The sequence below is a fragment of the Typopeltis vanoorti genome, chromosome 19 (genome assembly GCF_054136105.1).
Source record: "Typopeltis vanoorti isolate ZY-2024b chromosome 19, IOZ_Tvanoo_1.0, whole genome shotgun sequence".
NCBI lineage: Eukaryota > Metazoa > Arthropoda > Arachnida > Uropygi > Thelyphonidae > Typopeltis > Typopeltis vanoorti.
This window is the reverse complement of record NC_143567.1, coordinates 98,586,573-98,598,335: the sequence shown is the minus strand read 5'-3', so window position 1 is coordinate 98,598,335 and position 11,763 is coordinate 98,586,573. Positions and strand designations below refer to the sequence as shown.

At 34.4% G+C, this 11,763-nt stretch overlaps 1 protein-coding gene across 1 annotated transcript in view; it reads left to right on the top strand.

The window, feature by feature from the left end:
* The first annotated feature begins 3,444 nt into the window (after window positions 1-3,444).
* Window positions 3,445-11,763, top strand: part of LOC150096386 (uncharacterized) — an 85,202-nt gene continuing 76,883 nt past the window's right edge. The window contains exon 1 of the mRNA XM_090409199.1: window positions 3,445-3,497. The gene's annotated coding sequence lies outside the window, so the exon portion shown is untranslated. The remainder of the gene's footprint in view (window positions 3,498-11,763) is intronic.

Here is an 11,763-nt window from a genome sequence, read left to right as displayed (position 1 = left end):
TATTATATTTTGTTAAAATAACATATAATTATTTATTTATTATAGATACAAGGCTGAATTATGACGAGTGTCACTGTTGAAAAATATGAAAAGAATGATATTTTTTCAATTATCGTTACACAAAACAAATGCACTGCGATCTAACGCCGATATTCGTTTGCAGTTGTCATTGCTATTGATATGAAACTTTTATTATTGGTGTTTGTTCGTTGTGAGGATGAAATATTTTTAATAAAGCAATTTTTAATATGTAAATTTATTTATTAATAAATTCGTTACTGATTAGGGGAAATTTAAAAATATTTTTTTTTATATGCAGCACCCCCAATTAAAATTTTCACCGGCCGCCACTATTTATTATGCATTAACAGAATTCTTATCTAAATGAAATCTAATTGTATATCTTATACAGGATATAGAATTAGACTAACATGCTACTGACATAAATTCTAAATCACCATTTTGGAAGTCTGTAGACATTTGGTTGGAAATATGTAAAAATATTAATCCTTCTAGTACAATATTTTAAATAACGGCTTCACACTTGTAAAAGAACACTATAATATACCAAATACTCTTATATATATTTCGTCCAATATATAATGGACATCATTCAGGGAGAAAGCCAAAGAATTGGCTACAACGTTTAAATTATGAATACAAAAATGAGTCATGCAACGTGTATACTTCCACGTATCTTGGTCATAGCTGTATAAGTAGGAGGAAGCACTATTGGAGTTCCAGAAAGTATGCATAGTTATGTAATTAATTAAAAAAAGATTATGAACAATTAATGTCAATCCCTTCCCAGAACGTAGAGATAGGCATATCTGTTTGATTAAGATTATGGTGGAGGCGTAGAGTTTCACACCACTCAAGAAATAGACGATCAAATTTGAGCCAAAATTGTAGTGCAACATCTTGGTTTGATTCCATTGAACTCTGTGGCTAGGTTTCGATCAGAAGCAAGGTCTGAACCTGATTCCAGAAATCTTATATAATCTCGATGTTCTTGGATTTTAATCTCAGTAGAACGAGTAGTCTGTCCAAATTAGCAAGGATGGCAAAAATAGGGTATTTGATAAACACCAGGCAAGGATAAAAGTGATAATTTATCCTTAATGGGTGGAAAGAAAGAAGATAACTTCCTTGCTGGTTTGAAGATAGTATACAGATTATATTTGCAAAGAGTCCTTGTTATTTGTTCGAAGTTGCTTTAAGGTATATGTCGATCCTTTTAATATCAGATTGCAATCTGGCAGAGGGATGACCATTATCGATTATTAGCTATATTGTGATTTCATTTTCATTCTTTCTTTTCTTTTCATTTCTTTATATTCATTAAGTGATATAGCGAGTTTTGTTTTAATTTTTTCTTCTAATATAAGAAAATTCAGAAGAACAAATTATGCGTGCTTGGAACACAAGGCTTAATAATAATATCTTTTTTTTTTTTTATGAAGGATGATGATGATGTGAAGATGTAGGGATATATCTGCTGTAAAGATGCTCATGATATACAGATCGAAATATGTAGGAGTACTGAATAAAATTTAGTTTTCTTTTAGATGCGTGAAGCAGTTATTTCAAATATTGTGATATGCCTACCACGCATGTCTCTAATAAACGTCTAGTAATGTAATTGTTCTAGGACGTGAAAAACCTTTCTAAATATTTGCAGTTGAATATATGTTTCCTAAGTAAACCAGCAGTTCAAACATTTCAATGTCAGACAACGGAAACAATAATTTAAAAAAATAGATTAAAATAAATAAAACACATAATGTGGTGAAGGGGAAGAGTATCTTCAGTAGGACAATTCTAAGGCAACTCTAGTGCCAGCAGTTGTGTTTTTTTTTACCTCCCTCTCGACATCGACCCTTTTCTTAATTTTGACATGGCATAAAACTGCTGGGTAAGGATGTTAGTAGTGCACAGTGGCGCACTCAGGATTTAATCTTGTGAGGGGGGGGAAATGAGTAGACGATTTGAGAATACACACTACGCATTGCATACGAGCTATGACTGAGCATCTGAAGTGATCGCCAATACATCATACCCGTGATCTCTTCTGGCCCTGCTCGGGCAAACGAAGTAGCGCCTGAGCACTACTTCGTTCGCCTTGTACGTTCATAGCGGCCAGGAGACCACTAATTCATAAGTAGTATAGAAATAGAAAACACGACACAACATAAATTTAAAAAAAAAAAAAAAAATTTAATTAGAAAAACATTTTGGGAAATTTTTCTAGTGTTTTTTTTTCCTTTTTCTTCTTGGGGGAACCAGGGCCCTTGGCCCCCTCCCTGGGTGCGCCAATGGTAGTGCATGGAATATAGTTAAGAGGAAACAGTATTAAATTGTATACTTATGGTAAGGGAGGGTTAATCGGGTAGGAGATGGATGAGTAATATCATTTAGCATGAGCTGCAGAAGAAGAAAATTCTGCGGGGGGGGGGGTATATAAAGAGAAAGGTTACCAGCAAACTTATGAAAAGTACAAGGCTCAGCCAAGAAAGGTGACCAGCATGGCAAAATCAGATTATGAGAAGAACTAGCCGAACAGGTCAAAGGAAATCCCAAAAAGTTCTTTTGTTATGTGGCAAGTAAGAAGAGGAATGACTATCAATGGAAGATTAAACTTAATGAGTGATGATGGCCATGAGGAGACAGAAGCAGATAGTGACCACTTTGTAAAGGTATATCATCCTAGTGAGGTTACTGCTTTAACCTATGTGGCAATCACTAATGTGGAAAGAGAGGTGGATGAATTGGAAATGGAAAAGCTTTTGTTTATATTTAATTGACTGCGAAAAGAAAAAAAAAAGATTTATTCTGTAGTGGACTAGGTATTTCATTTTGAAGGGGAAAAATATAAACAGGCAGCTTTTATTAACCAAATGCGAAACCTCCTTACTGCTGTTTGCAGTTTTTATTTTATTTATTTCGTATGATCCATCGGCTGTGAGTCACTTTATGGGGAGGTACAGCGCCATCTCAATTCCCCTTCATTTTATCCGGGCTAGAGACCGTCTTAAAGCTGACGAATCAGGCCTATGGCTAGGTCTTAAGTATTCCTGACTGTAATCCACGTGTGTTCAAGGGACCGGTTTGCCTGTTCTGGGGTAGAAAAACTAGTTTCTGGGTGAAAAAACCCTACCTCCGTACGAGACCGGTTAACTCACTTTTCATCGAGACCACATAAAGGTTCCGTTGCGCTACGGAGGCGCTTAAGCTTCTTAACTAGCTTCCACGCACAGCTAACCTCTTTACCCTCTAATTCCTTTTTTTAATAAATATCATTTCATTATGTTAAAATTAATATAGTTATGAATGTTTAAAATATAAACTTTGTGTTAAGATATCGTAATTACTAACGAAAATGAAAGGAAGTGCCTGAAGTTTCATAATTGCCGCTATAAACTCTTGGCGCTAGACTATGTGGAACGTTGACATGTAAAGTGGTTGAACCTTCATATCCGTGTCCAGTGATTCAAGATGTAATAGAAGTTCTTTTTTCTTCTTGTTTTTAGTAAAATAGATAAAAGTATGCAATTTACTGCTATTTCTTATTAAGTGTTTTCATTTCAAGCATGTGATAAGTAAAGTAAATAACCATATTAATTAGCTTTAGGGTAACTGATTAAAAGTGGTTTAAACAGTCACGTGCTAGGAACTAGAGTTTGAAAATAAATTCATTTGATTAGGTTTTTTGCAGTGAATTCTTTCATTGTTTTTGATATTAATGAATTATACTTATTTCGGAGAGTTAGTGTGATTTCATCACGTTTGTATTTTGGATGTCAGTAACTTTATTGAAGTAGTAATTATCATTCACCGCGGGAACTTTGAAGTATGGCATGCTCATCTATATCGCTGAACACCTGGTTGAAAATGCACATGCCAGTGACATATGGAAATACTTTTGCATGTGGGACTATTTCCAAAGGCATCAGTGTCTGAATATTTCACCAGTTGTCCAGATTGTCAAATTATAGAAGGCGCATAGCTACGAATTTGCTACGGGCGTTAATTTTTACTAGCTACTCTCCTGACACACATTTTTTAATAGTGTTTATTAGCATTATCAGTTGTCAATCACAACTGATATAGAATATTAGTTGTGATTGACAGTGTTATTTTAATAAAATTTAAGAATGCCTTTGAATAACAATTATTTAGTTAATTAAATTGCGAATTAAATGGATCAGTGGACGAACGAATTTTAAAGTGCATATTTCCCTTCGGTTTTCAGCAGCTTTGATTTACCTACATTGATTATTATATAGACAGTGTTTGTGAACTCTGCACATAAATAAACAGGTATCATCAAACTATGTTAAGTACCATATAAGAATCCAGAGTTCTTCCCCGCCCCCCATAATATTTGCATTATTCCTGAAGGTATAATAAAGTGAAAGTACCTAATTTCCCCAATTAGTTTGATTTACTGTAGCATTAATATCCTCATTTTTAATAAAATAAAGAGCCGAAAGGCTCCATGTCGGTGATGCAAAATTATATAAATCAAATGGTTATTAAATCCAGCATTATTTCAGACGAATGTAGAAGCTATGCAAGTTTCGTATGAAATTTGACAGAGAGCTTACTGGAATACACTAATAAATTTCAGATTTCATATGAAACTTTCATAGTTTCTACATTTGGCTTTGAAATAATGCTGGATTTAATATTCACTTGATTTATATAATCCTCATTTTTAGTATGATATTGCCACTGACGCCATCTGTTCATGCCTCCAGTCTTTCTCAGCACTCTCATATCTGTGGTCTCTAGTCTTTAGTCAAGTGTTTTGTTTCTAACCCAGCTCTCAGATCAGTAAGTTAAAATTGATTTGGACACTGTCTTGTATATAACTAATTCAGTGTTTTGACTAATTTCTTTCTTATTCCATATAAATTTATTCAGTTGACTTCCTACCATATCAGTTTTGTTGATTCTGTTGTCTATATCCATATTTAATTTACCATCTTCACTAAAAATTATGGCTAGGTAGCTGAAATGTTTTACTTGTTCTATAGGTTCTCTATTCACATGCAGCTTATATTTTGAATGCTTCTGCCTATTTTCATTGTCTTTGTCTTGTTATTACTGATCTTCATACCAAATTACTATAACAGTTATTCAATTTAGTTAGGAATCTTACAGACTTATGCTGGATTTAATTAAAAGTATAACATCATCCGCATAAAGCAAAGAGCTGAAATTAACACCTCCAATTTTGATATCAGGTTTAATACCACTTTCCTTCACAATATGATCCATATAGATAACAAATAAAGAGGGGATAATATACATCCTCGTCTGACACCAGATTTAACATCAGACCATCTTTGTGCACTTCCTTCAATTCTAACTGCTGAACTTACAACTTAAATAAAGACCCAGTATTGTTTGATATAATGTCCCATTGACACCTATAACTGTAGCATTTTGAATAGCTTTTCTCTTGGTACCTTGTTATGCCTTTTCCAGATTTACAAAACTTAAATACAGATCGTTGTTGTATTTCCATGATTTCTCAACTATCTGTCGTAAAACAAAAATCTGATCCTGACAGCCTCTATGACCTGAATCCAGCTTATTCTTCACCAAGCTTTTCTTCCACAATTCTTCTCAACCGTTTCTCAAGTATACTTGCATAGATCTTGCTAGGAACACTCAGTAGGGAAATACCTCTGTAATTCTCACATTTAGTTTTATTTCCCTTTTTATATATGGGTACTATGAGAGCTCTACTCCAATCATCGGGTATTCGTCCCTCTGTCCAGGCTTTCTGAACTATGCAGTGCAGCCACTGTAAGACTTTTATATTTCCATACCTGAGCATTTCTGGTCAAATATCCATGTACTCCAGCTGCCTTTCCACATTGCAAGGCCTTTGATGGTTTTTTCTACTTGAAGTATGGATATGTATTCCTGATTGCTTGCCTGTTGAGTGTTTTTTTCCACTCAACAGGCAATAGCTGTGCTATCACTGATTGTTTTCATTATTATTATTACTACTACTAACATCTGACCTTCATGGAGTCAGAGACTCATCATGGGAGGTAGACACTATTGCACACAATGCTCATCCAACAGTGCTTTAAACTGATTCAGTGTGTCTACATTCACAATGTACTCCTGCAATACATTCCACTCCCCAACCACTCTCCATGCAAAGAACCTGCTCCCCCACTCCTCTGCTCACACCTCCTTATACATTTTCTAGTGATTGCCTCGCTAGAAAATGATTCTACTCTCCCCCCATTCTATGAAAAATCTCATCCATGTCAACCTGACAACAACCCCTGACTAGCTTATATGTCTCAATCATATCCTCCTTCTCCTATTCACGAGGCTCTGCAATCTTTTCTTGTATTTTACGTTCCAGAGACCACCGACAACATTTGTGAATCTTCTCTGGATTCTTTACAACATATCCTCATCACCATGAAAACCCGGCGACCAAATCTGTGCACAATGATTCTTCATCAGGCCTCATATGTGTCCATATGAGAATGAAGGCCTTATACAATGGTATAACCTCTCTATTTCTGCATGTCAGGGTCCTCCACATCATTGCCATTGTCCAATGTGAAGTCTTCACAACTTGTGCAATGTGGCCCCTGAATTTCAGGTCCTTATCCACATCACTCCTAAATCTCTCATCTCCTCTACTTCTTTTAAAGTTTCCTCACCAAGTGTATACTTTGCATCCCATCATTGCTTACCAAATCTCAAAAACTTATACTTTGCAACATTGAACTGATAATTCCATTTACTTGCCCATATGTGCAATTTATTCAAGTCCTTGTAAGGCCATAACATCCTCTGCATTGCTCTCCCCAGTTTTGCATTATCTGCAAACATTGCATATCACTAGTTAAAACCCATCCCAATATCGTTAACATACAAATTGAATAACGTGACCTTTCCCTTGCTGGATACCGCACTCCCCATGTACAACTTTCTGATAGCTATTTGATAGCTAGTCACTGATCCAACTCAGAAGTCTGTTATCCAGTCCCATCTGTTTCAATTTATTTAACAGCTTGTCGTATGGAAGTCTATCAAAAGCTTTGCAAAATCCAAGTACACTACTGTATATGCATCTCCCCTTTCCAAGATATTTGTCACCTTGTTATAGTACGTAAGTAAGTTAATGAAACATGATCTCCCCTTAACAAACCCATTCTTATAACCACAGAGAAAATTGCTGTTATGAACCCATTTCTATATTCTACCTCTTACCAATCTCTCCAGTACCTTCACCACAACTCCAGATATACAGACAAGCCTATAATTTACAGCTGCAGCCTTATTACCATCTTTATGCAGTGGAACAATTTTACCCTCCTTTCACTCCCTTGGAACCTGTGCTATCGCAAGTTTTTATTAAACAGACATGCCAATGCTACTGCAATTCCCTGGAACATTCCTTTAAGATGTGTGGTGATATGTAATCAAATCCTGTCACCATATTATTGGTTAATCGTCTACTCTCGTCTAATATTATTGACGTCTAACCGATGTCAATAATATTAGACGAAATTAGATGATTAACCTATGATAATATAGAAAATACATGAAATCAAAGTAAAAAAAATTATTATAAATACTGCACGAAACATACTTGGAACAACAGCAAGACCAAATCACAAATGGATAACCCTGAAATTTTAAATACTTCAGAAGAAAAAAGAGTAGCAAAGCATATATTAAATATAAAAAATACAGAAGAAAATAAACAACATTATAAGAACCCTTAAACGTGTGGACAGACTTATGTGTTCGTCGAACATGTTGTTTATTATTTTAACGGTATAATAGAACACAGAAACTAAGTAAATAATTAATTTATTAACTTGATGCTGATATTTCGCTGGTATTATAACCAGCATCTTCAGAGCACAAAAACACTGTTTGACAAAAACACAGTGTTTTTGTGCTCTGAAGATGCTGGTTATAATACCAGCGAAAATATCAGCATCAAGTTAATAAATTAATTAATTACTTAGTTTCTGTGTTCTATTATACCGTTAAAATAATAAACAACAAATTATAAGAACATTAAAAACAGAACTGATAAAATGTGCATATCTGCCAAAAATGATTGGTTGGAGGAAAAAGCAAAACTGTCTGAAGAAGCTAATAAAAGAAATGACAATAAAACTGTATATAAAATTATAAAAGAATTAACTAAGATATAAATGATAAACCACTAACAATGAAATATAAAAACAATCTAGAAAATGGATCAATACAAAATATTAAAATAATCTGGAAGGACTACTATCAAACATTATTTCAGAAAGAACATGAGGAGGTAAGTATAACAGAAGAGATGGTATATGAAAAGGCACCATCCATAACTGCAGCAGAAATTATAAATGCAGTGAACCAAATGAAACTCTCAAAAGCTATGGGCAGAGATGAAATATCTATAGAAATATGGTGGCAAGGAAGCCATTAACTTCTTAATGAAATTATTTAACGAAATTCTTTATACTGGAATAATTCCAACTGACTGGAACATAGAAGTTATTATACCAATTCATCAAAAAGGAGACAAAAGAATATGTGAAAATTACAGACCCATAACACTCTTAAGTCATAGTTATAAACTATGACTTAATAAACTTAAGTCATAGTTTATAACTTTAAAACTGTTTATCCAAATTATTCAAAAGAGAACACAGGTGCTTACAGAAAATATTGTCAAAGAAAATCGAGCAGGATTCAGGTCATATAGATCCACTATAGACCACATCTTCACCATTAATAATATAGCAGAAAAATATTGGGAATACAACCTGCCCATATACTGTTGTTTAATAGATTTCAAGCAAGCCTTTGATTTAGTTAATAGAAATAAATTGATAACTATTTTAAAAAGTGTAAGAATGGATTCCGATATTTTAACATTTATTACAAATTATTATGGAGATACTAAAGCTTTTGTTAAAACGAACAACATTCAAACTAAGGAGTTCAGAGTTGAGAAAGGTGTAATGCAGGGTTGCCTTCTTTCACCTCAATAAAACCATAGCTGATGAACCAGGTCAAAAAATCAATGGCACCAACATTAATCACATCAAATATGCTGATGATATCATTATCCTAGCAGACTTTAAATCACAGAAAAAACTATTAATATCTTAAATGACTCCTGTAAAACGTATGGTTTGTAAATAAATCTTCATAAAACAAAAATAATGAAGATAGGTAGAGAAGAAGAAAATATTTCTATAAATCTAGAAAATCATCCGTTGGAACAAGTTAATAAATATGTCTATCTTGGCAGTCTCATTTCTAGTAACCTCAACAACATGAAAAGTAAAACACAGACTAAACCTTGGTTGGACCAGCATGAATAAACTAAATAAAATATGGAAAAATAAAAAATCCCAACAAGTCTAAAACTAAAATTATATAAAACAATTATCATACCAATGGTTGAAAGTTTATTTTTCACTTGGTTAGAGTATAATAAATTTAGTTTAATCCTTTATCCAAGTGTGAGCAAACAAAGTTTGCGCCTGAAAGTATCTTCAGGACTGGGTTAAGGTGGTACACACCAGGGCAACTCGTTGCCCGGGTGTGTACCACCTTAACCCAGTCCGCAACCCGTTGCAACGAGTTGCCCTGGTGTGTACCACCTTAACCCAGTCCTGAAGATACTTTCAGGCGCAAACTTTGTTTGCTCACACTTGGATAAAGGATTAAACTAAATTTATTATACCAATGGTTATCTATGCTTCAGAAGCCTGGAGATTAACTCAACAACCAATCAAGAAACTTCAGGCATTTGAAATGAAATGCCTCAGAAAAATCAATAGCACCCACTGGATGCAACACAAGACCAATGATCAAGTCAGAATAGATTTAAACTTCCCAGATGATATAATAGATACAATCATTAAGCATCAGTTGAGATGGTTTGGACACATCCAGAGAATGGCCCCTCATAGATTGCCATATTTAGCTCTGAATGGATGTATAGGAGGTAGAAGACCTAGAGGCAGACCAAGAAGTACTTGGATAAAATTGCTGAAAGGACATTCTCATCTGCCCAGCTATAGTCATGACTGAGATGGCTAAAGATTGCAATAAGTGGAGAACCTTTCTTCTTAGTGGACTCAACCCGTTACCAAGCGGATGAGATGATGATATTATTGAGAGTCAAGTTTGTTTATTTCCTCAAATACCTCCTGCTCATTCACAATTAAGCTATCATGTTCTATGTCCTCTACACTTGTTCCTCGTGATTCCATCCTCATCATGAAACAATCTTACAAATTGATCACTGAATACCTCAACAATATCATCTGCAGCAGTTGCCATTCTACCACTTTCATCCATTAACCCTTAGTCCATGTCGCTGTTTTCGATCAACGTAAACCATGTCGGTGTGACTTGTGTCCGGGGCTTATTAAATGATGTTTTTATTGAATAATTAAGCTGGTTTTCACAGAGCACATTATTAATACATTCCAAAACATGGTACAATCAATAACAATAGCAAAAAAATTATTATTTAAATAATTGTTTAAACAAATAAGTGTCGGAAAAGCATGAGAAAGACTAAATTAAAAATTCATATCTCCACTTGTAACGGACCAAAATCCTGTTTTTTTGTTTAGTTTTGTAGGTAAATGTATGTACATTAATGCAAAATTAATGACAAAATCATATCTTTAAATTACAATAATTATTTTTGCAATTGAGAGTTGCTAATTTTGCAGCAATCGGAAAAAGGTAAAAAATGGTATAAATGCATGATTTTTTTTTATTTACACGATTTATTCAATGAAAATATTATTATTATTATTATTACACGATACCTCCAGGGAGTCCAAAGACTCATCGAGGGAGGACATCTGCTCTACAACTCTTTTTTTTCCACCAACTGACCACAGTTATACCAACACCATCTACTGCTGACCACCACCACTAGTATTTCCACAGACAATTACAAATGTCCATGCACATGGTGGGATTCGAACCCACACCTTTTAGCTGGAGAGCAGATATGTTAACCACTTGGCCAGCCTTCATTCAAAATATATCGTTTACATTACTCGCAACAGATCAAAAGTTATGATTAGTATGCAAAACAATAATGTTCAAAATATCGTCCGTTAAAAGCAAGCTCAATGCATCTAATGGACAACGAATATTTAACACATCTCGTGATAGAGATGGAAAATGCATTCAAATATCTGATGATCACCAACATGTGCTTCCGGAGCATTTGAAGACCACTTGTGACCGTTTCTACCTTGAATATAAGGTCTTCGTCCCACAGTTGGAGTAACTGGCTGCTCGAAGTTCTCTACATCTTCTTTGTCGGTGGAAAAATTATCGCGTTCTTCTGTTTCTAAGTGTTCATCTTCTACTTTATCTTCTTCTTCGGACGCCTCGCTCTTGACATAATTAATGGGCTCATACTTACGGAGAGAATAAACAATCTCATTTGAATTGTGAGGAGTCATTTTTGGAACTAAAAATTTAAAAAAATTGAGCATTTCTCAAAAACGTTTTTTTTTTTGGCTAAAATTGTTGTAAAAATATTTTTTAACACTTACCTCACCCTTAGTAATTTTCACAAAAAAAAATATATCACCAGACACAGTAAAAAAATGAAAAGAGCACAAACTCAATATTTCATTTGACACCCATTTCTCATATCGGTGGGACTTTTTTGTCCTTCAGCAACTTCAAGGCACCTCTTTTTACCTGAAAGGACAAATCGCAACT